General features: G+C 37.4%; 1 pseudogene; it reads left to right on the top strand.

Annotated features, from left to right (window-relative positions):
- The first annotated feature begins 15,438 nt into the window (after positions 1-15,438).
- On the top strand, positions 15,439-21,795 carry LOC149219214 (putative pentatricopeptide repeat-containing protein At3g23330 pseudogene; annotated as a pseudogene).
- Positions 21,796-26,285: the final 4,490 nt, after the last annotated feature.

The following is a 26,285-nucleotide window of genomic DNA, read 5'->3' as shown; positions in this document are numbered from 1 at the left end:
ATTTACTATCACATTTTGTAGTTCATTCTTAATTTTTTGATGGTTTATGTCTTGAATTCTAGTGTGATGTTGACTAACTCATAAGTATAACTTAGGCTACTCTAGATAGTCATGTTCATTTTCATTTTGTGGGCTACCCATTGGTGCTTGAGAGGCAAAAGGTTGAATTGTTAACATGTCCCACTTCTTCATTAGTTGATTAAGCTGTTCACTATGTTCATTAAGTTTTTTAGTGGTTTTGTCGATTTTGTCATCTCTTTGTAGTATTTTCTCCATCGTCTCCATCAACTTTTTTTTGTCCTTCATTTAAATATATTTGTGACTTTTCCAAGCTACCAAGATGATATCGTATATTATTGACTTCATATCTACAACAATTTATGTTGAATTGTAACTCATCATTGTTCACCATTTTGTTCTTCTTCTTCTCAGCGGACCCCACTTCTTCTCAGCAGACCCCTCCAACCTAGCATATCTTAAACACCCCATCTATGGGAAGGGTCACTTATGTTGCCATGTGCCTTCCAACCTAGCATGTGTTAAACACCTCATCTATGGAAAGGGTAACTTATGTTGCCATGTGCCATCCAACCTAACATGTCTTAAACACCACATCTATGAGAACGGTTACTTAGCTCACAAACAAAAAGGTTCTTATTAATTTGATGCCTAACTTATTCACAATAATCTTAAAATTGAATTGTTATTACAAATTAGTATATGTGTTTCCTCCTAAGAAAATGTCATATATTAAAATATAGTGAGTGCAATATGTACACCACCATAAATTTTAATAGTCAATTCACAAAAGCAAATCCCTTTTAAAAAACAATAATTTTTTATACACCAATTTAATGTTTAACTTAACTATGACTTATGAATTAAATTATTACTATTATTGTAATAATAATTTTTTTTCTTTGTTAAAGTAAATGTTTCAATTTTCAATTATATTATAATAATTTTTATTTAAAAAAAAAATATTAATAATTATAAAAGCTATAAACTCTTACTATATACAAATTTATTGATTCCAAGTCTCATAATTAAAATAATATATATAGTTTTATTATATTATGACATATTCCGTTTTGTCGTAGTCCACTGTTTTTACGATGTATTACAATTTTTCTTCTTTTTATTTATTTATTTTCGTGATGGGATGACACATAAAATACTTAAAATAGCAGCCTCCATTATTGTCGTATCGAGAAATTTCATAGTGCACATCCCTAGATAAATCTGTAGTACATGTCGTTGACATTTTGAGATTGCTACGCAAGTCCCTCGTCGTCATCCAGATCCGTGATCTCTTGTAATGGCCCAAAGAATCGTTCAACGTCGAACGTCCATGGACAGAGTGCAGATCGTGAACATTGGTAATACATTCGTCACATGAATACCGGAACTCGCTTGACCAAGTCCAGACCATTCCTGTATGTTCAAGACATCATCTGTTGTATATATAGCAATCCCACCATTAAGCCTCGCAGCTCACCCAGTTGGAGCAGGCAAGGCTTTTTAATTGCAAGAGCAAAGGTTTAGGTTTTTGAAAAATGGAGAAAGTGGCCGCAGAGGAGCTTCACTTACTTGGCGCCTTTTTAATTCGTAACGTGAATACGGAACTCGTTTGACCAAGCCCCGCGCATTCCTACATCTTCAAAACATCATATGTTGTATATAATAATAACAATCCCACCATTAAGCCTCGCAGCTCACCCCAGTAGGCACAGGCAAGGTATTCTAATTGCCAGAAAAGAAGCAGAGGAGTAAAGGTTTACGCTTCGGTGCCATGGGCATCCTGAAAGAGGTCCCAGAGGAACTCCATTTATTAGATGTCATGGGCATCGTTAGAGTGGCCTTCAACATCCTCCTCCACTCCTCCCGTCATAAACTTTTGTGGGCTCTTGGTCTCACCCTGCTTCTCCCATTCTCTTTTGCAAGTCTGGGCCACAGATTCTTCTCCGCCCATCATTTCCCTCAAATCACCCACAAACAAATTCAGGAAACCATTCTCCGCGGCGACACAATTTGGCGTGTATGGAGGGATGTTCTGGTGGGTGTAACAGCGTACAAAACCAGTGTCGCACCGTACGAAGTCTTCGGTTTAGCCTTGTCGGTGTTGTCCACGGCGGCGGCGGTATACACGGTGGCCTCCATCTACACCGCCAACACCAAGAATTTGAAAGTGTCGTACGTGAATGTTTTGAGGGCCGACGTTCCCATGGTCTGGATGTTAGAAATTTCTACAATTTCAACAATGATTCTGCATGCGGAATAAACTCAGAGAATCATTAAATCTTAATGCCCAAGGATACGAGTTACCTCCAGCCATTGGTGATGTTTTGACGCAGGCCACAGTGCACTTGCTTCTTCTTCAGCACTCCAGCTTCTGTCCAAGCAAAAGGAAAAGAACACAAAAATTCTGAAGGCACTTCCAAGCTCTGCTATCTCAGCTAGATGGTGTAGAACTAAAGGGGGTTGAGATATGAGCTTGGGGACCAAACAGATGAACATATAGCTAAGCTTCCATCAAGCTTCTAAAAGCTATGTGTTACAGGAACCTCAAATCAAGGTAGAGATCAGATCAAAGTAATGGACCACTTTAGTAGCTCCCAATTATAAATTTAGTAATTGCAGTTGATTTTCTTAACTTAAGGAAACTACTGCAGTTGGTTTCCATAAGTTAAGAAAAGCTGCAATTCCATAAATCAAGGTAGCTTTTGTGTAAAATCAATGGAGCTTAACATTCTCCCACTTGGTCCATACTTCCAAACTTAATGTCTCAAAGACCATTGACAATCTTTATTAAGTAATAGATACATGAATCATGGCGATAAGTCCTCTAATGATGAGTATTATCTTCCATGTATTACTATGTATTTATTCTTATTATAATTTATGTGGCAACAATTTCTTAATGAATAAACCTTATGTTTATTCTTGGTCCTTCTTAAATGAATTTTCTCAAATCAACTTAAGGTGCACATAAATATGAGAAAAAACATCACAATAATTAAGAATTTCATTAACATTGTCCATACAATGAAAAACTGCATAATGGAACCAAGTCCCATATTCAATACATGATCCTTGAATTTAAACGGTGGCATGCCCTTAGTCAAAGGATCAGCGATCATTAACTCAGTGCTGACGTGCTCAATGACCACTTTATTTTCTTTAACACGTTCCCTTATAGCTAAATACTTAATGTCGATGTGTTTATTTCGACTCCCACTTTTTTAGCCATAAAACCCGCAGCTGAATTATCACAATATATTCTCAATGGCTTAGAGATAGAATCCATAATTCTAAGCCCAGAAATGAAATTCTTAAGCCATACACCATGTAAAGCAGCCTCAAACAGGATATACATAAGCATGTAGTCTTTGGTCCCTTGAAGGTACCTTATTACTTTCTTTGCAGCTCTCCAGTGGTCTAAACCTGGATCACTCTGACATCGTCCCAACATTCCCAATGGGAGCTACACTTGGTGAACAATCCTTCATCCGAAATCTCTCTAAAATTTTATTAATATAGGTTTCCTGTGACAGACCCAAGATGCCTCGAAATCTGTCTCTATGGATCTTAATGCCAATGACATAATATGCCTCACCTATAGCCTTCATATCAAAACTTTTAGAGAGGAATTGTCTCACCTCATGTAGCAAACCCTTATCATTGGTTGCTAGCAAAAAGGTCATCCACATATAAAACAAGAAAACAAATTTTACTCCCACTAAACTTCAGGTATATACATTGATCCATAATGTTTTCTACAAAACCAAAAGAAGAAATTACATTATGGAATTTCAAATACCATTGGCAGGATGCTTGTTTTAAACCATATAATGACTTGTTGAGCTTGCAAACCAATTGCTCACCATGACTAGAGGGGAATCAATGAAGATGTGTTATTAATGAAGAAGTGCTAATAACTATCATCTTTTAGTGCCAGTGTGAACATGCATTGAATCGTATGTGACATTGTTTTGTATATTAATTCAGTAAAGACCATTAGACAAAATACCATTCCCAACATAATCAGATTTATAGAATAGACTGAAAAATTCTTTTCTGAAAAGTTTAAGGAATATCCAAAAGGTACAAGCCTTGAAACTGAGATCAAGTTTCTAGAAAAACTTGGAACATAAAAGGTCTTTTCTAACTTCAAAACAAACCCACTACTTAAAGTTAAATAACATGTTCCTATAGCTTCCACATGTGAGCCCATCTTGTTTCCTGATAAGATGCTTTGCTCACTCCCCACTGGCTTCCTTAGGTTTTGCAAACCTTGTAAGGAAATCGAAATGTGAATTGTTGATCCAGAATCAATCCACCACGTGTTAATATTAACGTTAACCATATTAGATTCATAACAAACAAATGAGATTATTTCCTTAAGTTCGGGAATGTCACAACGAATTTCAGAGAAATTTCCAGGTTGTACTGCTGCATCAAAAGGATCACATGCTTATGTTAAAATTGAGGCTTAATAACTTTCATGTTTTACCAATGTAAATCATGCAAAAAAGAATTGAGTCAAATGACATGAAAATTTCCTATGGGCTAAATTTTCAATTCAAGCAGACTCAATAAAACTTTATGAACTTTCATGTTTTACCAATGTAAAACATGCTAAAAAGAATTGAATCAAATGACATGAAAATTGCCTGTGGGCTAAATTTTCAATTCAAGCAGACTCAATAAAACTTTATGAACTTTCATGTTTTACCAATGTAAAACATGCTAAAAAGAATTGAATCAAATGACATGAAAATTGCCTGTGGGCTAAATTTTCAATTCAAATAGATTCAATAAAACTTTATGATACTCTCATGTTTTACCAATGTAAAACATGCTAAAAAGAATTGAATCAAATGACATGAAAATTGCCTGTGGGCTAAATTTTCAATTCAAACAGATTCAATAAAACTTTATGATGATGCTAAAAAGAATTGAATCAAATGACATGAAAATTGCCTGTGGGCTAAATTTTCAATTCAAACAGATTCAATAAAACTTTATGATGATGCTAAAAAGAATTGAATCAAATGACATGAAAATTGCCTGTGGGCTAAATTTTCAATTCAAACAGATTCAATAAAACTTTATGATAAAACTTATTAATTCATAACTCCTGTGGGTAGGTTATGAAATTTTATCCTAATTAATTACATAAATATAATAAAGATTCCTGTGGGATAAAATTTATTATATTCAGTGTAATTAATTACAATTTAATGTCTAATTAAACTTTATGTGATCTTATCAAACAAAATATATAATTTTATTTAATTAAAGATGCTGTGGCTATTCGCTAATTAATTAAAATTATATGGATCACTAGACATTATTTTGTTGTATAAACAAAACTTAACCAGCGAGAAAAATAATGTTTACTGAAGGGAGTAAGTCAAAATGACATTTTAATAAACTCCATATAACTGTAATATTTTTCCAGCAAATCAAAATTAAGGTTAAATCAGTCAGCATTACCGCAAATAACTACAAATTGCATTGAAAGACTATTGAGTTCAAAATAGAGATTCTCACAATTGAGAGTTATTTTCTTTAAGTAATACTTTAAAGGTCATCCTTATATTCATTTCCCTTAATATTTTATAAAATGAATACAAAAACCTCATATTTAAACTCCAGCCTTCACAATTAAAAATAATTTATACCCATGAGAATTCAATTCTCACATAACCAATCATTTGCAAAAATTTCCAAATATGCATATGATCCGAAGATCAAAATAGACCTAAATAAATAAATAATATATTCAAAATACGGTCTGCCATAATTCCTTTATGACCTACTTAATAATGTGCTTCAAACAATATTACAATACTTCCATACATTGTGAGTATTGCGTATATATTGTATACGGTCTATATAAAACTTGTTATGGGTATAGCATAATTTTTAATCATAGTCATTTAGTTCGTACTGTTTCTTTTATGTGACTCTCGTTATTCTAACTGTCCCATAATTGCACTAACTTCCTTTTTCCTTTCCTTCGTTGGTGGAAACTAAGCACAAGATTAAAATTTACATTACATATTTCTTGCCATGGATACATGCCCAAGTCATTTGAGTAAAGTTTTACCTATAAATAGTAGCTTCAGTGCTCAAACTACTTCTTTATTTAAAAAATAAAAAATAAAATCATTATGAGAACAGAAGAAGAATGGCTTCAGACTTTTACGAAAGTATACCATATCTGTTGCCCTCAGGATCTCCACACATTATGGAAATTAATAATCATGGTTCACATAATCTTTATATAAATCAATAATCACAATATTATATTGAATTAACTGCAAAGTTTATATGTAAACATTTCTTTGCCACATATACCATTAAATATTAAAGAAGTGTTAAACCACCTAATGCCCACAACTGAAAAGTGCTCACTATAACATCAGCTTAATGAAGAGTCAATACTATACGTTGAATGAAGAGTCAATAGTATATGTTGAATTAAGTTACAATATATTAAAAATTACATTGTAATTTCCAACCAAAAGGCTTTAGGTTGTCACTTGAAAATAGCTTATATTTCCAGGGCAATTAAACCAATTTATTTTCTCAATAAACCGCAAACAGATCAAGTTAGCAGACAAATGGGCTCTAAACGTTAACTAAATTAAACTACCTTCGAGGAGATTCCCTGGTTTTAACTCTAGTCTATATATACCAGATATATCAACCCGGTGCCATTTAACCAGAGCTTGCATAATACAATCTCGTTTACCATGAAATAAATCATATAAGATTCATCAAAGTAACCAGCTTTGAAAAATATTTACAAACATATGCAAGAAGGCACTGTTCTATGGTACAATTATATAGATACACATATTCAAAATATAGTCGGCATATGGTGATAAAGCCAATGTAAACATTAATATTCAGTTAGGCCAATGACTAATGAAATACCACAAAACTCCCAAATGTGAAGATAACAAAGAAACAGATTTGGTCGTGAACTATGGTGAGGTAAACATGACAATTTCGCTATTTCTCCAGTCAACCCTTCAATATTAACAGCCAAATAGTCCTTAATAAAAGAAGTAAAAGGAAATAGAACCGGCCAACTAGTCATAACTAACGTAGTACAAGGAAACAGAACCTCTATATAAAGTCATAACAAGTACTGGTAAAAACAACAATTTTTACAGCGGTTTTTCCCCAATCCTATCGAAAATCCATTTAGAACTTCTCATAATTCTCAATGGCATGAGAAACTAGGATTTCAGCAATGGCAAACTACAATCTTAAAATATTTTACATGTGACTCCTCTAGTATAACAACAACACGTCATGCTATTCAGGGGTAGGCGAAAATAATTCGATGGTCACACGGAACCGTAAAAGCCATGATATGCAGCGTCTAATTCGATGGTCACACGGAACCGTAAAAGCCATGATATACACCGCAGACGCTGCAGACGTCAACGAAAAGCCCAAAACGAATATGGCATAGACCGCTATAAGAATGAGTAGCCCCAAGCCCTCAGAACGATGCTCACAACACAAGCGTAGGAAATTTCCTTTGACGCATATATAGACCGTAAAAGCCATGATAGGAAGAGTAGAGTTCCTCCTTGGAAAAATACAGCGCAGAGGAGAGATAGAGGAAAAGCACCATGCCAAGATGCATGCACTGAGGGAGAGTGACAGAGACCCGGTTCGCAGCAGCAGAGGGGAAAGCTCTCCAATTCGAACGCGGATTCAGATCAAGAAAACTCGCAAAAATCAGAACTATGGTGCTATGGCCAACTACACACAGGTCATGTATTCGACCCATGGTTTGTGCAAAAAGAAATAAATTATGGAACGAAACGGTGGATCGAAATTCGTTTCTTGGCCAACATACAGCAAGGCAGAGGTAAAGTGCTCTGATACCAAATGTTAGAAATTTCTACAATTTCAACAATGATTCTGCATGCGGAATAAACTCAGAGTATCATTAAATCTTAATGCCCAGGGATACGAGTTACCTCCAGCCATTGGTGATGTTTTGATGCAGGCCACAGTGCACTTGCTTCTTCTTCAGCACTCCAGCTTCTGTCCAAGCAAAAGGAAAAGAACACAAAAATTCTGAAGGCACTTCCAAGCTCTGCTATCTCAGCTAGATGGTGTAGAACTGAAGGGGGTTGAGATATGAGCTTGGGGACCAAACAGATGAACATATAGCTAAGCTTCCATCAAGCTTCTAAAAGCTATGTGTTAGAAAAACCACAAATCAAGGTAGAGATCAGATCAAAGTAATGGACCACTTTAGTAGCTCCCAATTATAAATTTAGTAATTGCAGTTGATTTTCTTAACTTAAGGAAACTACTGCAGTTGGTTTCCATAAGTTAAGAAAAGCTGCAATTCCATAAATCAAGGTAGCTTTTGTGTAAAATCAATGGAGCTTAACACTGGAAGCACCTCACGTTAACATTCCTCTAGTTTTGCATAATTTTCTTCGGCTTTATGATGCTCTCCATGTTGGTCAATGGCCTCCTGTTCACCGTCTTCGTCCCCACCAACTGGCCTTTCCGAGAATTGGCCTTGGCCTTTCCTTTGGGTGTATTTCTCGTAAATGTGTTCGGGCTCTGCCTCCTAATGTATGTAAGAACAGTGTGTTACCTTGCCAGCGTGGTATCAGTGTTGGAGGACAAATATTACGGCCTGGCCGCCATGAAGAAGAGCATCCGGCTTATCAAAGGAAAGCGGACGACGGCCTTGGCGCTGATTATACTTCACGATATATTTGCTGCAGCTATTGGAGAGATTTTCATGTATTCAGTGGTGGACGGGCGCAGCCATGGCGTGGGGATAACGGCGAGGGCTCTGTATGGGTTACTGCTTGTTGGGTTGCTGTGTTTTGTTAACTTTATGGTGATGTTGACGGAGTGCCTGATATACTTTGTGTGCAAATCCTACCACCATGAGAGCATAGATAATAATTCCTTTTTTAAGGTTTATAAGCCCGGGACTATGAGCCTCTGAATGCCAGCCACATTGAGCATCTATATGCATAGATATAAGATTAGAAATAATCTGGCGTTTTCAGACACTGTAGCATGCATATCCTACTTTGTGAGCATAGAAATTGTTGTATATTGTGGAGTTAGAATGCATATAAATTTATATTGTTAAAAATTGATTAAAAGCTATCGTATATGGATGTATTTTTAATGATTAAAAATTGATTAAGAACTATGTGATTCCTTTTTTAGTCCTTGCCATGTGGCAATGGCCAGGGACTATAGCAGTCGATATTGCGATGTTAAACATTAATTGAGTTGCTTGTTGACCATGTTATTTTGCCTCTTCCCGAGATCGACAAAGACGAACCATATATTATTTGCTTTTTAAAAGTGTTGTATTAATGGTATAAGTTCACAGCCTAAACTAACACTAACATTAGTCTCTAGTGTTAAATGCTATGTTATATGTTATACTTGTTTGAGTAATTGGCTATGCCATATAACTTGGCTCTGCCACCTGCACACCATGCATTACTCTGTCTTATAACTTCCACCTGCACACCATGCATTGCCACCTATGGTTCCATCGCCACCTGTAGTTCCAGTTTAACCTAACTTCCACCTGCACTTTTCCTATTCATGTTCACTTTTCCTGTTCCTGTTTAGGTGTTCAGGTGGATAGGCTTCGGGCGGCTTCTTCAGGTGCCCAGGCTTCAGGCAATTGAATCAATTGAATCAGGAACTCTGGTCATGGGAAGCTGGAGCTTGCCCAGGCTTCAGGTAGGCTTCAGGTAATTGAATTTGACACTGCCATCTGGTTATTTTGTAACACCTCGGTGGCTAGCACATAGGGCCTATTCCCCTTCTAGTTCATCCTGTTAATAAAATGGATTATTGCCTCGTTTGTTCTGCACTTTTGCATTTGTTCTGCAGTTTTGCAGTCCCAGTTGGTGAGGTGCAGACTTACAATCTGCAGTCCCAGAATAGAAGAAGTACAAAAGAATCTTGAGCGCATGAGGGAACTTTGATTACCAAATCAAATCTCAATCTGCCCCGCGCTTAGCGATCCCACAAGAAAACATACTCATTCTTGTTTATTATTTTGGTAGTAGCTGGATTGAAGCTAGTTTAGAAACATAATAGAATAAGTACAGAAGGTAGTTTAGAAATAAAGAATATAATTACCTCAACATCTGGTTGTTCTAAGGAGCTGGACTGGTTATCGTGATGGTAGTCTTCGCATCCGCCTTGAATTTCTATAGAAGAACAAGTTGACTGGCCAGCTAACAAAAATTGTTCTCAGAAGTTGTAAGCTAGAAATCGAGGCCACATTCAACCATACCTGCTTGGATCTTCTTCAATGGGGTTTCGATGGTCTGTTCAACCTCTAGAGTCGTCTGCACAATTTCTTTCTCAGGGACTGGAGAAGAATCAGGCGAGGCAGTTTCAGAATTTGCATTATTGCCTTTATGTTCATCATTCCTGGGTGGCTCCATTGTTGTGTGAGAGTCGTCCTCTTGACCTACATCGGATCTCCACATATTATTAGGAGCTTCAACATCATAGAACGATTCTCTGATGGTTGCGAACTCGGGATCTTTTTCAATTGGGGTTTCCATGGTCTGTTCAACCTCTGGAGTCGTATGCACAATTTCTTTCTCAGGGACTGGAGACGAATCAGGCGAGGCAGTTTCAGAATTTGCATTATTGGCTTTATGTTCGTCATTCCTGCGTGGCTCCATTGTTGTGATCAAGTCATTGGGTTCAGTACTGGGATCGGAATAGATCAAACAGTATCAGCACTACCCTTATCCTGTAAGGGGCTTTCGATTGTTTGTTCCTTGGGAGTCGTCCACTCAATTCCTTTCTCAAGGATTGGAGACGAAAAATACTCTGCATCGCTGGCTAGTTGAGCCCTGAAATCCTCGTCTTGGCATCGCTAGCTGGTTGAGCCCTGAAATCCTTGTCTTGGCCCTGTCCTGTATCTGACTACTTTTGTTGTTGTGCATGATCAGGTTCCTGGCCGTTATCTCTCAGCCGTACATTTTCATCATCTTTTTCCATCGGTTTATCAGAAATGGCAGAGGAACCAGGCAGGGCAGTTTCAGAATTTGCATTGTCGGCCCTGGGTCCAGTACTGGGATAGGAATTGACTAGACCAGTACCAGAGCTTCTCTTCTCTTGTTTCTCTATGTTTTTAGCTGGACCAACCTGTACAGATGTACTCTCGAGGCTTGTCTCGCCTTAGAGGTCTTGTGCAGTGACACTAAGGGCGTGGATGGAGTCGAAGAAACCATTACCACTCGCACACTCTGCACCTGCAACAGTAAGGAGCGGCTGTCCATTCTGCTCCATCGAACTGTTCTCAGTGAGTGCATGAACCTCTGGTGGCACGATCCAAGGACTGGTGCTGCCTGTCCAACTGCAATTCATTCATGAAGTACACTGGCCTAAAAGAAAGGAGGTAATATAAATCTGAAAGTGCCTTCTTATTTACCTTTAATATTTTGCTGGAACAGGGTAGATTGTTTCTTATGCTTCTGCAACTTAATATCATAATTGGTGGATGCTTTTAAAATAATTTGACATGCATGACAGATGTAATAGTAGGCTAGACAAGTGGTCACGGAATGGACCAAACATTTATTTAATATTTAAATAAATTAAAGTTGTTCGATTAATTGTTTTTTAACACCGAACATGGAGCGCCACGCATGTATTACATGTGGATCAAGCAGGGCACATGCATTAAAAGTGTCAATTTAAAGGAAATGTGTATTATTGACTGATGTTTTGTTTTTCTCATTGCTAGCAAATTCAATTATTATAACAGATGTACCTTATGTAGACCATGAAATATTTTTTGCGATGGAGTAAGGATAACATTGTATTGAAGTGAATATGGTATTATTTAGCTAGTGGTATTATTTTTGTATATAATTCTGTTAATAATGTTGACGGGCTATTGTAGTTTTTATAGCTACTTATCAATGTTTTGGTACTTGTGTGAATTGTATCTCTTCTCTTTATAAACTCTGGTCATGGAATATAGAAAGGGCTTCAATGTGTTAGTGGCAAGAACCAACGTCCTTGTAGAGTTTAGGGGAAGTGTGGATTTACTTTTCGCTTGACAGCACAAAACTGTATGCCTTCTGTTTCGTTGAAATTTTAGGTAGGCTTCCAGATTCTCCTAAAGTCTTAAATTGATGTAGATGGATCATGCTAGCCGTGTGTGGCTATTCAAATAGCTGTGAAGAGAATCTGGGCATGATGATTTCATGAATTTCTGAACTTTCTCCCAAACATATAAAATTCTTTATGTGGATGGTGTGCAATTTCTCCCATTTTGCAGAAGCTAAAAAGAGGCCTTGATTATGTGGTTGTCTCAAAATTTAGAGTGTAAGCGATGCATTATTCCGGCATGATTTGTTTGGGCTTTAAGGTCCTCTAATCTCCTTCACTCTAATGAGTGAAGTATTCACTTAAAACATGTTGGCTTAAAGCCTTTTACGAACTTAAATTATTCACCTTCAGTTGAATAATTCTTGACTCAGTATTATTCTTTTGCTATTCTGAGTTCTCTTCTAGGTTATGTTACTGTTCTTCCCTTGTTCATAAATACCGATTTGTGTTCTTGCTTGTAAGCTTTATTTTGTTCAGGCTATTCTGTTTCTGTTCATGCTGCTCTGTTTCTGTTCATATTTACGTTCTTCTGTTCTATCAACCCAGAAATGCCTTCTAATCTGTGGAGATCAATCCCTCATGATCTCTAGGAACACCAGCCAGTTTTTTTGTTTTTTACTTCAATAGTACAGTGAGTTTTGGCAATGTGTGGGGTGAATTTGTAAGATTCAAGAAAGCCTTGAAATAATCTTTTTGTTTATTGGATTTTAACTTTGGAGCAAAAAATGTATTCAAGGGTTGATAGATTGCTGACTAATCATTTTTTTAAGATTACATTAGCCTCTCTTGACCATTCAATTAAGATTCTATTAGCTTATCTTGACTTTTCCATTAGATAATATGTCATAATCTTCACGAACAGTTCTAATATTTATTGTACAGTTGTCTATTTATCATGATATATTTGATATTTCAGATGAATGAAGTAAAATCAGTTGTTAAGGCCTTGAGCATTTTTGAGTGCTCAAACCAGAAAATAATTTATAACACGTTGAACTATAGAAGTAACATGAAATGTATTGCTTAAAGCACTACTGTTGAACTATAAAAGTCAGTTAAAATGTATGGAATTTAGAGCCAAGCCCTCTGACCTCTTTCGCTCTGATGAATAAGTAATGGCGTTAAGGCTTCGAGCGTTTTTAGCGCTTAAACAAGAAAATCATTTACAATATGTTGAACTGTAAAAGTAGATTGAAATGTTAAAGCCTTCTGCACACTTAACTAGAAAAACATTTACAAGTCTTCATCTTAGTGTTAAAATTTTCCCAACAAATCATTTGCCAGTGTTAAATTTAGTATTTAAAATTTTCGCATCAAATCATTTAGAGCATTCTCTCAATATATTGCTCGATCTTGCTAAAAGGGTGGGAAACATCAACTGACCTCAATGTTTGTTCTTTAACGGGAGCGCTTTTATTTTCTGGTAACCTGTTGTCAAAATTGCGGCTTTGATGATGATTTTTTCGAAGTCTGTTGTGAGTGGGAGTATTTTTCTGTGGTTTAGTCTAAATTAATGAAATCAATATTTCCCTTTCGTTGCAGAATAATAGTTGGAATCAATGCAAAGAGGAGCATGTCATTGCGCTAGTACCGAGCATTGCTGAACCGACTCGATCTCTTTGTTCACTTCTACTCCTAGAACATAGCCAACTTATAATATCATGGAGTTGAACCAAGTTGCTCGTTAACTCTGATTTACCACGTACTCCATACTGTAACTAAGCCGGTCTATACAGCACTTACGTGAAGCAAATATGCTGATGTGTCAATCCACGGAAAGGGCTGCTTCTGTTTCAATTGCTTCTATTTTCTCTTTAGTCAGGGGCAGGGACTCGCTGCTTCAAAGCCTCCCTTGTTTAAATTAGTTATTTGAATGAATGTACAGGATGCAAAAAGGTACACATATTTCTACGAGATGTTTATACACCGATGTCCACTACACCTATGTAGAGAAATTAAATGTATTAGAGACCTAAAAAAATACTCAGTTGCTTTAGAACAAATAGTACACATAAAAATATAACATTTCTACATTCTCATGTATTGCGTTTGTGATTAAAAGTTGCAATTGTCATAAACCTTGTGTTTGTGATTAAAAGTTAGTTGAAATGTAGTTAGTTGGTTGCTCTAGATCAAGGCATGGAAGTCCATGATCCTATAAGAGCATGTGGGCTTGAGTCCAATGTTTTTGTGGTCAATGCTCTTATATCTATGTACGCGAAATGTGAGAATATTGTGTTTGCGCGCCAAGTGTTTGACAAAATGCCTCAGCGAAATCAAGTGTCTTTAAATGCAATAATTTCTGCTTACGCCCAAAATGGGCATTTTGAAGAGACATTAAGGCTTTGTCATGGAATGCAATTAGAGGGAATGGAAATGAGCTCGTATATTATTCTTAGTGCACTCCAAACATGTGCCCATTTAGGAGCTCTGCAGTAGGGTAAGGAGATACACGGTTTGATTGCTAAAAGTGGATGTGGAATTGAGATTTTTGAGGCTAATTCCCTTGTGGATATGGATGCCAAATGCAGGAGTTTGGAAGACGCAGAGAAAGTGTTTGATGGAATATCTCTCAGAGATGTGGTCTCATGGAATGCAATGCTTGCTGGTTATACTCAGAATGAGCTTGGGAATGAGACATTGGGATTGTTCCGTCGAATGCAAATGGCAGGGGTGCAGCCCGACTTTGTCACTGTCATTAGTGTTATATTTGAGTGTGCCCGTCGAGGAAATTTGCAATAGGGCATGGAAATCCATGGCTACTCAATTTGCAATGGTTTTGAGTCTAATGTTTTAGTTGGCAATGCACTAATAGATATGTATGGAAAATGTGGCAGTGTAAATAAAGCAATTGAGTTATTTGACAGAATGCCTCGAAGAGATGTAATCTCATGGACTTCTATGATTGCGGGTTATGCTCAAAATGGTCTTTATGATGAGGCCTTGAAATTGTTTTGTCAACTGCAACTAAAAGAGAATAAATTAGATTTTGTTACCATTGGGAGTGTTCTGCTTGCATGCACTGGATTAGCAACTTTACAACAGGGCAAAGAGATGCATAGTTACATAATTAGAAATGGATTTATGTCAGACATTTTATTGGGTAATGCGTTAATTGATATGTATTTTAAATGCAGGGAAATAGAAGATGCACGCCAGGTGTTTGACAAAATGTCCTCAAGGAATGTTGTTTCATGGACTGCAATGATTGCAGGATATACCTAGAATGGTTATTGTCGTCAGGCTTTGAAAATATTTCATCATATGGATTTTGTAGGAGTAAAACCTGATCCAGTAGCCATCATCACTGTCCTGTCAGCATGTTCCCACTTAGCAGCTCTGCCAGAAGGCAAAAAAATCCACAATTACGTAATTAGAAAAGGAATTGGATCATATTCTTCTGTGGGAAGTGCTCTTACAGATATGTATTCTAAATGTGGGAACATTGAAGATGCATGCCGAGTGTTTGATCGAATGCCTCACAGAGATGTTGTCTCATGGACTGCAATGATCACCGCGTATGCCATCCATGGGCGTGGTGGGGATGCCCTCAAAGTCTTTCACAAAATGCAACAGGCAGATGTGATACCGGATCATATAACCTTCATTGTAGTCCTGACTGCCTGCAGTCACGCGGGCCTAGTGGAGGAAGGACAAAAATACTTTTATTGCATGAGTCAAGGTTATTGTATGATGCCAAGGTTGGAGCACTATGCTTTCATTGTTGACCTTCTTGGTCGCGCTGGGAACCTAGAAGAAGCATATGCTTTTGTAAAAGCAATTCCATTAGAACCTAGTGCTTCTGTGTGGGGTGCATTGCTTTGGGTCTGCAGAATTCATCATAATATAAACCTCGCAGAATGTGTTGCTGGACATCTTCTTGAGTTAGATCCTCAGAATCCTGGCTATTATGTACTGCTATCAAATATATATGCCACTGCTGGCAAGTGGGATAATGCAGAGGATGTGAGAACAATGATGAAAAACCGGGGTTTGAAAAAGAAGCCAGGATGCAGTTGGATTGAAATAAATAAGACAACACATGAATTCCTAGCAGCAGACAGATCCCATCCACAAGCAGATAAAATATACTTGATGATGGACAGCCTGATTGAAAAGATGAAAGAGGCAGGGTATGTGCCTGATACAAATTTTGTGCTGCATGATGTGGAGGAAGAATTGAAAGAAGAGATGGTTAGCAGCCACAGTGAAAAGCTGGCCATTGTATTTGGACTTATTAGCACAAGGCCTGGCACACCTATCCAGATCACCAAGAATCTTTGCTTTTGTGGTGACTACCATATTGCTTCTAAGTTTATTTCAAAGATTGCTAAGCGGGAAATTATTTTGAGGGATGCCAACCGGTTCCATCATTTTGAGGATGGATTATGTTCTTTCCAAGATTATTGGTGATGCTATTTGAAACAAGGAATGTTAGATCAGACTGCAGTACATGACTACTACTCAATCTGAAGATTATTGACATTGCTTTCAATTTTTGGAAACCACATGCAATATTTTTTTTACGTTTACTGATTGAGATGACAAATCTCTATTTCAGAAAGTTGCTCCAACCCGTATGATGTTCAAGTAAGCTTCGTGGATAGCATGAGGTGCGGGTTATGGATTGTCAGAGTAGAAATGCATAACTACAGGTTATAAACACCATTAAATGTGGGTTATTTCTTCATATTATGATCCATAATTGCTGCATTTCCCTCCAGTATTTCCGAGCTGTTGACCTTTCCATACATGTTGGAAAATAAGTTGTATCGCACATGTATGGGATCTCTTGTTTAGATCTAAAACAATTATTTTAGTTTATGATTGAGAAGTGTGTTTATTAGGAACATATTTTGGTTGGAGATTCAACAGTTTTTGTATCTTTGAAACTGTCTTTCGGAATAATCATAAACCAAATAATGATGTGATTAATTCGAAAGACAGTTTCAAAAATCATTATGGATCGCAAAAGTCTGAGATCAAGTTTTTGTATCTATTTGACAGAAAACTTATGAGCAGAATGGCAGTGGATGCTGGGACCAGATTCTGTGGTATTTGACTGAGGCTATCTTGAAGATATGTATTTTACAAATTTTTATTTTGTACATTGTTTTGGTTTGTAAGACGGTTAATTTTCAGAAAAGTTGGACAATTGGATTAGACAAACTGATGTTTATTGCAGAGTGCAGAGTATTGATTGAGACAAGAGCAAGATTCAGCTTCTAAGCCTATGCCTTGGAGGCACTACCTTGGTTTGGTGGGAAGGCAGAACCCAAGCTGATATGAAAAGACATGGTAAGACTATTTCTGTCTAGAGTGAATTCGTTTCTACAATCAAAAAGCAGTTCTATCCATTGGCCTACATGCAGCAAGCCATGATGAGTTGGCAAACCATTCGACAGTTGAAAGGGCAAAGTGTGCAAGGGTACACTCAAGAATTTAGAAAGAAAGCATTGATTCTAGGAATATCATTAGAGTCACCTGAAACTCTTTTGAAGTACGTTGGTGGTCTACACAGCTACATGAGGCACACCATCCTCATGTTTAATCCCATTAGTATAGATGAGGTATCTCTACAAGCTACTCATCTAGAATCTAGAGGAAAGAATGGAAGTCCAGAAGTTGGGGGACCATCCCAACCCACTACAAGCAGGAGCAAGGATAAAAGAAAGCAGAAGTGGAAAGAAAGGAAGGCTAACACTGCACAGAAAAGGAAAGCTTCATGCACTCACTGTAAAAAGGATGGGCATGGTTATGAGCATTGTTGGATTCTGCATCCAGAGCTAAGACCTAAGAAGTTCAAAGGAAAGAAGAAGAACACTGTTGCAGCCATTTAGAAAGATTTGGGGTCAGACTCAGGAGATGAAACAACCATTGCAGCCACAGGTATAAAAGGTAAGAATTCTGAAGCATCTACTAGTAATTCTGCACAGTCTATTATTGATGAAGAAAATGAGAGAAAAGACATGAGCTTTTCCATATTCGAGTTATTTCCAGACATCAAAAGATTGATACTTTGTTTGATAGTGGCTCACAAGTAAATCTAATTTTTGAAGCAATTGTAAAGAAGTTGGGATTAGTAACTACACCTCAAAAGAAACCATATCCATTAGAATGGTTGAATGATAAATCACAACAACAAGTGACTAGACAGTGCAAACTCAAGTTTTCTTTTGGGTCAGCATTTGTAGATGAGGTTGAGTTAGACATAATTCCTTTGGATATATGTGGAATTGTTTTAGGAAGTCCTTACTTGTATGACAGAAAAGCTATTTTCTATAGAGCTGAGAACAAGTATCTACTTGTTAAAGATGAAATTGAATACTTTGTAAGAGCTCATAAGCTCAAGAATAATTATACTCTCATAAAATCAAGGAAGATGAAAAGAATGCTAAATTCATGCAAACAATTCTTATTGATGGTTGAAAAGATAAAGAAACCTAATAAAACCAATGTATTTGAGGGTTGTAATGCTAAATGGCAAGCTGATTTAGAAAAGGTTGTTTCAGAGTATGATATCTTGTTTCAAGAACCTAAAGGTCTGCGACCCAAAAAGGAAATAGTACATGATATTATTTTGCAGAAAGATGCTCCATTACCTAACATTGGAATGTACAGGTTCTCTACTTTAGAGAATGCTGAAATCAAGAAGCAAGTGCAGGAGTTGCTCAAGAAAGGGTTCATCAGACCTAGCACATCACCATGTGGGTCACCAATTGTTTGGGTGAGAAAGAAAGATGGTTCGTGGAGAATGTGCGTTGATTACCAAGCTCTGAGTAAGATAACAATCAAGAATCGTTATCCCCTTCCTTGCATAGATGATCTTTTAGATCAATTGAAGGAAGTTGTTTATTTCTCCAAGCTAGACTTGCACAGCGGATACCACCAGGTCAGAGTTGCAGAACAAGATGCATGGAAGACTTCTTTCAAAACAAAGCAGGGATTGTATGAGTGGCTGGTTATGCCTTTTGTCTTAACTAATGCTCCAGCTACTTTCATGAGCTTAATGAATGATGTACTCAGACCTTTTCTTGATGATTTTGTTATTGTGTATCTAGATGACATTCTAATTTTTAGAAAAACGTGGGAAGAACACTTAAAGCATGTTAAGTAGACACTAGATGTTTTGAAAAGAGAAAAAATTCATGTTAAACTCTCAAAATGTGAATTTGGAAAAACCTCTCTGAATTATTTGGGTCATATATTAGGGGGTGGTGAATTGAAAATAGATCCGTCTAAAGTGGCAGTCATTGTGAACTAGCCTAAACCCAAGTCCGCTATAGAATTGAGAAGCTTCTTAGGGGCAGCACAGTATTGGAGGAAGTTCATTTCTAACTTTTCCTCAATTGAAGCTCCCTTACATGCTTTAACAGGATTGAACAAGTTGTTCCAGTGGGGAGGCAAACATCAGAAAGCCTTTGACACCTTGAAAGAAAAGATTAGTACAACACCTGTACTAGCACTATCTGATCTTCAAAGACCATTTGAGATCCAAATAGATGCCAGTGACTATGCCATGGGAGTAGTGTTGACACAGCACGGTAAACCCATATCTTATCATTCTGAGACTTTTGATCCTGCAGTAGTTAACTATCCTACATATGATAAAGAATTGTATGCATTAGTTCAGACTGTGAAAAGGTGGAAACATTACTTAATGGGAAAAGACACAGTAATACATATTGATCAATAACCACTTCAATATCTACACTCCCAAACTAAGTTGCAGCAATCAAGTCACTATAGATGGATGGGTTTTCTACAACAGTTTCATTTAGTCATCATATATAAAAAGGGCATACATAATAAAGTTGCAGACATGTTATCTAGACCCATTATGAATTCATCTACTATACGTAAGCATAATTCTATGCTACATGAAAGCTACATTGAACAATATGCTCAAGATATAGACTTTAAAGATGTATATGCAACTTTAAGTCAAGGCAAACAAGTAGAAGAATTGGATTATCATGTAAAGGACCGACTCTTATACCATTGTGGGAAACTCTGCATTCCACAAATTGAGAGAGTAAATATAGTTAGAGAAGCACCCACTTCTATGATATCAGGTCACTTTGGGGTATGTAAAACAGTTGCAGCTGCAAAGATTTTGTTATTGGCCAAAAATGAACAAGACAGTTTCTAGATATGTAAGAGGGTGTGTTATGTGTGCTAAAAGCAAGCCTAGCAATAGATAACTAGGCTTGTACACTCCACTACCAGTTCCTTCTCACCCTTGGGAAAGTGTTTCCATGGATTTTGTTGGAGGATTGCCTAAATCTAGGAAAGGACATGATTATCTATATGTTGTTGTGGATAGGTTCAGCAAAATGTGTATTTTGATACCTTGTAATAAACATATTATAGCTGAACAAACTGCAAAACTGTTATTTGAACATGTATGGGTTCATTTTGGACTACCCACTTCCATTGTATCTGATCAAGACACCCAATTTGTGGGAAAGTTTTGGTCAAGGCTGTGGGAACTGATGAACACCAAACTAAAGAAAAGCACAACTTTTCATCCACAAACTGATGGCCAGACAGAAGTAGTTAATAGGACAGTGATCCAGTTACTCAGAGGGTATTGCAGTAAACATCCTAAGCTTTGGGATGACCACTTGTGTTATGTGCAGCATGCTTACAACAGAGCAAAACATTCTTCTACACAGAGATCTCATTTTCAGACCTGTTTTGGTTTCACACCAAGGTCTCCTTTGGATTTTTTCTTTGGTAAAGGTACCACATTTGAGGGACACAGTGATGTGGAAAAGGCAACTAGGCTCATTGAACAGATCCAAGAGATCCACCAGGAAGTACAAGAACAATTGGAAAAGAGCCAAGCCAAATACAAGGCTAGGCATGAAAAACATCGGATGGAGCATAGTTTTGAGGTTGGCGACCAAGTTTGGCTTTATATTAGCAAAGACAGAATGCAAGGTGAAGGTAAGAAGCTAAAGCCTATCAAGTATGGACCTTTTAGGATAATTGAGAAGATTGGTGAAAATACTTTTGGCCTTGATCTACCAGCTTACATGCACATCTACTCAGTCGTAAATGCAGATTGCTTGAGATTGTTTGAACCTTCTCTAAGTGAGGATCCTGAAGAGCAAAGTCAATTGCCTTCAATTGATGACCTGCTACCTGAATATCTTAATGAATTACAGGAAGACACAGTTTTAGATAGGAAGGTGAGGACCACGCACAGAGGAGATGTTGAGTACCTCATAATTGGACTCAAGGGTTCAAAGCTTAGCAATGCAAAGTAGACAGAGATTGGATAAGTGAGACAATTGTACCCTCACTTAGTCAATGCTTGAAAACCAACTTTTGGTGGTCCAAAAGCTTTTTCAGTGGGAAGACCGTGATCCGAATTAGATCCATGAAGAATAATTAAAGCACCATGACTATATCAAATCAGGAAAAAACTTCGAATTCAAGAGCAAAGAGTCATTAGGAAGACCTCTGAACAGTGGCAATTGGCAACCAATCAGAAATGATGAGGACCTCGGTCAAAGCTTGCTGACCGAGGCTCATGGAGACCGCGCGGGAGGCGAAACTGGTGATTGGGAAGCCCAGGTCGGGAAACAGAGGGCAATTCTAATGTGTGGTTAGCGCTTAGTGCACTAATCACCCATCGCTGGGAAAAACCCCTCGAGAAGAAAGGCCCAGAGCGCTCGGTTGCATGGAAGCTAGGAAAACTGTGGGGAAAGCACTAAAGGCTAAAGGCGGGACCCGTGCTCCAAAATCGGCGGTATATTGAAGGCACCCTTGGGCGGTAAGTGGATTTGGAGAAAAAGCAATTCTACTCAGCACCCGACGCGTGGTAGGCGGAGGAGAGAGAAAATCGTCGCTCATCGTGCGTTAATGGTCAAGAAAATCAACCGTGCGAAATGAGCGAATGGCGCCGGATCTGGGGGGTCTAGATCTAATGGCTGAGATTGCACCAGATGGGGGAACCAGATTTAACAAGGGATTAAGCCACGATGTATAAGGATTTGAGGTCCGATTTGACCGTTGAGGTGGTGGACGAGTCATTTCCCAACGTAACCAAAGAACCGAACCGACGAGGAAATGCTGGCGCAGCTCATAGGAGGACAAGTGGCCACTTCCTGTGAGCCATTCATTCTATATTTACCTAAAATTGATTTACTGAGGGTCATCATTGTATAAGCCATTACCCATTTACCTTGAATCGATTTACCGAGGGTCATCACTGAGAAAATTCTGAATCAATTTGAGTCAATTATTTATTTACTTTAAATTGATTTACGAAGCGTCTACTTATCTTCAGTCGATTTGACGACACTGTAAGCGATATAAGCAGGTGGAGTTTCGTTTGTAATTTTCTATTTTCTCCACTATTTAAGTATTATTTTCAATTTTTTTTAGATCTCTATAGTTTTGGTATTTGGAATTGATTTGCAAAGAGTCTTACTAATGTTCAAATATCTGGACGTGTCACTCATACACCAGCAATGTAAGAAAATACAAACAATAAAAAACAAGTCCCATCACCAACTCTGGCCTCTAGAAAATCCCACCCATATTCTGAGTTTCTTTTTTGCAACCTTTCATGTTATTTGTTTGGAATTATGCCACAATTTTGGTTCTTTTCACTTTTTACCTTTTTTCATGGGTTTTGTTTTTTTTCCAGTGAAATGTTGGTGTTTACTACATTAAGCCTGGGTAATTGAATTAATGCGGAAAGGTTCATCATGGAGTGTAATGGGCAACACATCGATAAACATGGCCCAATTCCTAGAAGAATCGTCGCATATGGCCCAAGAGATTGCGCATCACAAAAATTTTGCTTACACAGGTGAAATGGTCCTGAAGTTGTAATCAATTTGCATCAAATTTACCCAGAACTTGTGCCTGGCCTCAGTCACTTAATCATGCCATTCACGGAGGCCTGGATATTTCTTCCCCATACCTTCTCTAAAACCAGCGCGAGATATAGCCTATTAGGGTTTGCAGGGATTTAATGTGAGAAGGTTTTTCATTGAGTGTAATAGGCAACACATTGATAAACATGGTCCAACTCATAGAAGAGTCATCAATCTTACCTAAGAGATTGGGCACCGCAAGCATGTTTCTTGTGTGGGTGAAACGGTCCTCGATTTGCGATCTTTTCGTATCAAATTTTCCCAAAATTTGTCCACCTAGCCTCGATCACTTATTCATGGTGGCTGTCGAGCCCTGTATATTTTTTCCCTTGTCATTTTGTGAAACCACTTATTTATGCCAGGGATGGAGGCCTGGATAATTTTCCCCAGTCTTTTTCTGAAACCAGCGGGATATATAAGCTGTTAGGGTTTTAATTTCATTATTGTGGAAATCGTTTTCGTGAAGTTTAATGGGCTACGCATTGATAAACATGGCCTAAGAGATTGGCACCATAAGGACGTTTCTAGCACAGGTGAAATGGTCCTGAAGCTATGATCCATTTGCATCAAATTTACATAGTATTTGTGCCTATCCTCTGTTGGTAATTTCTGGTTATTCCAAACAAAAATTGAACAGAATAGAACAATGCTCTGTTTTAACACAGGATCTTAACACAGGGAAGCAAAATTTGTTTTCTGAGAAGAACAGAGTTTTTCACACACATAGAAACTTTATATTCATTAATAAATACTGCGTGTTACAAGCTTCTTCCTCTTCCTGAGGGATTACAATAGGAACGCTTCAAATGCAGTTTCAAAAAAAAAACTTTCATTGTCTCTCATAAAACAAATTACTCTGTCTCAGCTGTATATTTCCACACTGCTGTGTGTAAACAAAAATCTTACATGCTCATGCACTGTTGCATTTCCCATTACATCTCATATTCAACAAAAACCAAAATTACCTTCGCGCTGCTGCGCATTCCCCTTTTTGTTTTTCACTGAACAACAAAACTTACATATTCTGCTTTTTTTACACTTCTACGTATATTTCAAAACATATTCAACATAAAAACAAATGACATTACATTTACTTGTTGCCATACTCTCGTACATAATAAAAAACAATAAAATTAAAAGCTTACCTACATTTACCAACCCCGTAGTAAATTTCATTAAATATTTTACTGATAAAATTGGCGGTCAAAATGAAACTTCACGTTATGTCTATGGTGCAAGCCTGTACGTAACTTTAGTTTCAATCGGACGGACATCAACCTTGCTTTCAATCAGACGGCTGACGGCAATATCGCACAGCCACTTCTTACCGATGTTTATGCTCTGGGAAAAAAGTTGTTTTCCAAAAATGTTGATCCACGTGTCAAATGATGTACATTATCGCTACCCCTCCGAGAAATACCACCGTCTCATGAAAAGCGGTGCGATAAACACTGGCGGTTTTCCTGAATTAAATGTTGCATGTGAAATTAGTACTTCAACACTCCCCTTTAATTTCAATTGCTGGGTTATCAGTCATACCCAGACATTTCCTCAAAAACTCAAAACTTTTCTGCCTGAATGGTTTGGTCAAAACGTCTGCAACCTACTCCTGAGTTCTGTAGTCTTCTAAAACAATTTCTCCACTGTTTACCAATTCCCTGATGTAGTGAAACTTTGTGTCAATGTGTTTCGTTCTCTTATGAAACAAAACATTCTTGGATAATGCAATCGCTGAGCTATTGTCACAAAAAATCATAGTTCCTTTTGTTTGCCACATATTCTGCTTCTGCTGTAGACAATGCTACAATATGTTGTTTTTTAAAAGCCCATGAAATGGCTCCTGAACCCATGTGAAAAACATAATCGGATGTGCTTTTCCGATCATCTACACTTCCAACCCAATCACTATCAATGTATCCAATTAGATCTGAACATTCTGAAGTAGTATATAAAATGCCAAACATTTTAGTACCTTTAACATACACGAAAATCCTTCTTGCTGCCTACCAATGTGCTTCTTTTGGCCTCACCATGAATCTGGAAATTAAACTAACAGCATGCATTATATCCGGCCTAGTTGCAGTCAGATACATGAGGCTGCCAACTATGCTCTTGTACAAACTAGGATCAAAATCCTTGCTGCTGTCCTCTTTGCTGAGTTTTAATCCCATCACTATGGGAGTGATTGCTGCTTTACTCTCCTGCATATTAAATCTTTCCAACGTTTCATTAACATATTTCCCTTGTGAGATTAAAATCCCATTTCCATTTTTTTCTACTTCTATTCCTAAGAAGTATCTCAGCAAACCCATGTCAGTCATTTCAAATTCTTCTTTCATGACTGTTTTAAAATTTTCAATAAGATAATCATCATTACCTGTGAAAATAACATCATCAACATATAACACAACAATTAGTAATTTACCATCCTTTTCTTTGATGTAGAGGGTGGGTTCTCCCTCACATGTTTCAAATCCATTTTCCAGTAGATAGGAATCTATTCTACTGTACCAGGCTTTTGGTGCTTGCTTCAGCCCATAAAGAGCTTTCTTCAATCTGCACACTTCTTGCTCTTGGCCTTTCTTTTCATAGCCCAGAGGTTGTTGAATGTAAACCTCTTCCTTTAACACTCCATTTAGGAATGTTGACTTCACGTCCATTTGGTAAACTTTCCACTTATTTTGTGTTGATATGGACAGCACTGCTCTCACTATTTCCATTCTTGTAACCGGTGCAAAAGTTTCCTCATAGCCTCTCCCATACTACTACTTATATCCTTTGACAACCAGTCTTGCTTTGTGTCTTTTTATTTTGCCTTCAGCATTACTCTTAGTATTGTAGACCCATTTAACTCCAAGGAATTCTTTTCCTTTTGGTAGTTCAACTAAATCCCATGTCTTGTTTCTTTCTATAGCATTGATCTCCTCATCCATAGCTTCTATCCATTTCTTATCCTTAATTACTTCTTTGAAATGAACATGATCATCAACATGACAATATAAAGCAAACAAAGAGTTCATACCTTCATTTGCTACCTCTTTTTCATAAATGTCATTTAAATTTATGAACTTCTTACCTCTTTCATTTGGTGTACAAGTGGTTGAAGAAGCACTTGAATTTCCTCCTTGTGATGTGCTTGGAAAAGCACTTTCATTTCTCCTCAAGGGTGTCCCTTGCTGTCCTTGTGTTGGTGCTACTGTTTGGGGGTGTATTTCA

The sequence above is a fragment of the Pinus tabuliformis genome, chromosome Q (genome assembly GCF_031772625.1).
Source record: "Pinus tabuliformis cultivar Carrire ecotype Pingquan chromosome Q, CPIR1, whole genome shotgun sequence".
NCBI lineage: Eukaryota > Viridiplantae > Streptophyta > Pinopsida > Pinales > Pinaceae > Pinus > Pinus tabuliformis.
The sequence above is the reverse complement of the archived record's forward strand: the minus strand, read 5'-3'. Positions and strand labels throughout refer to the sequence as shown.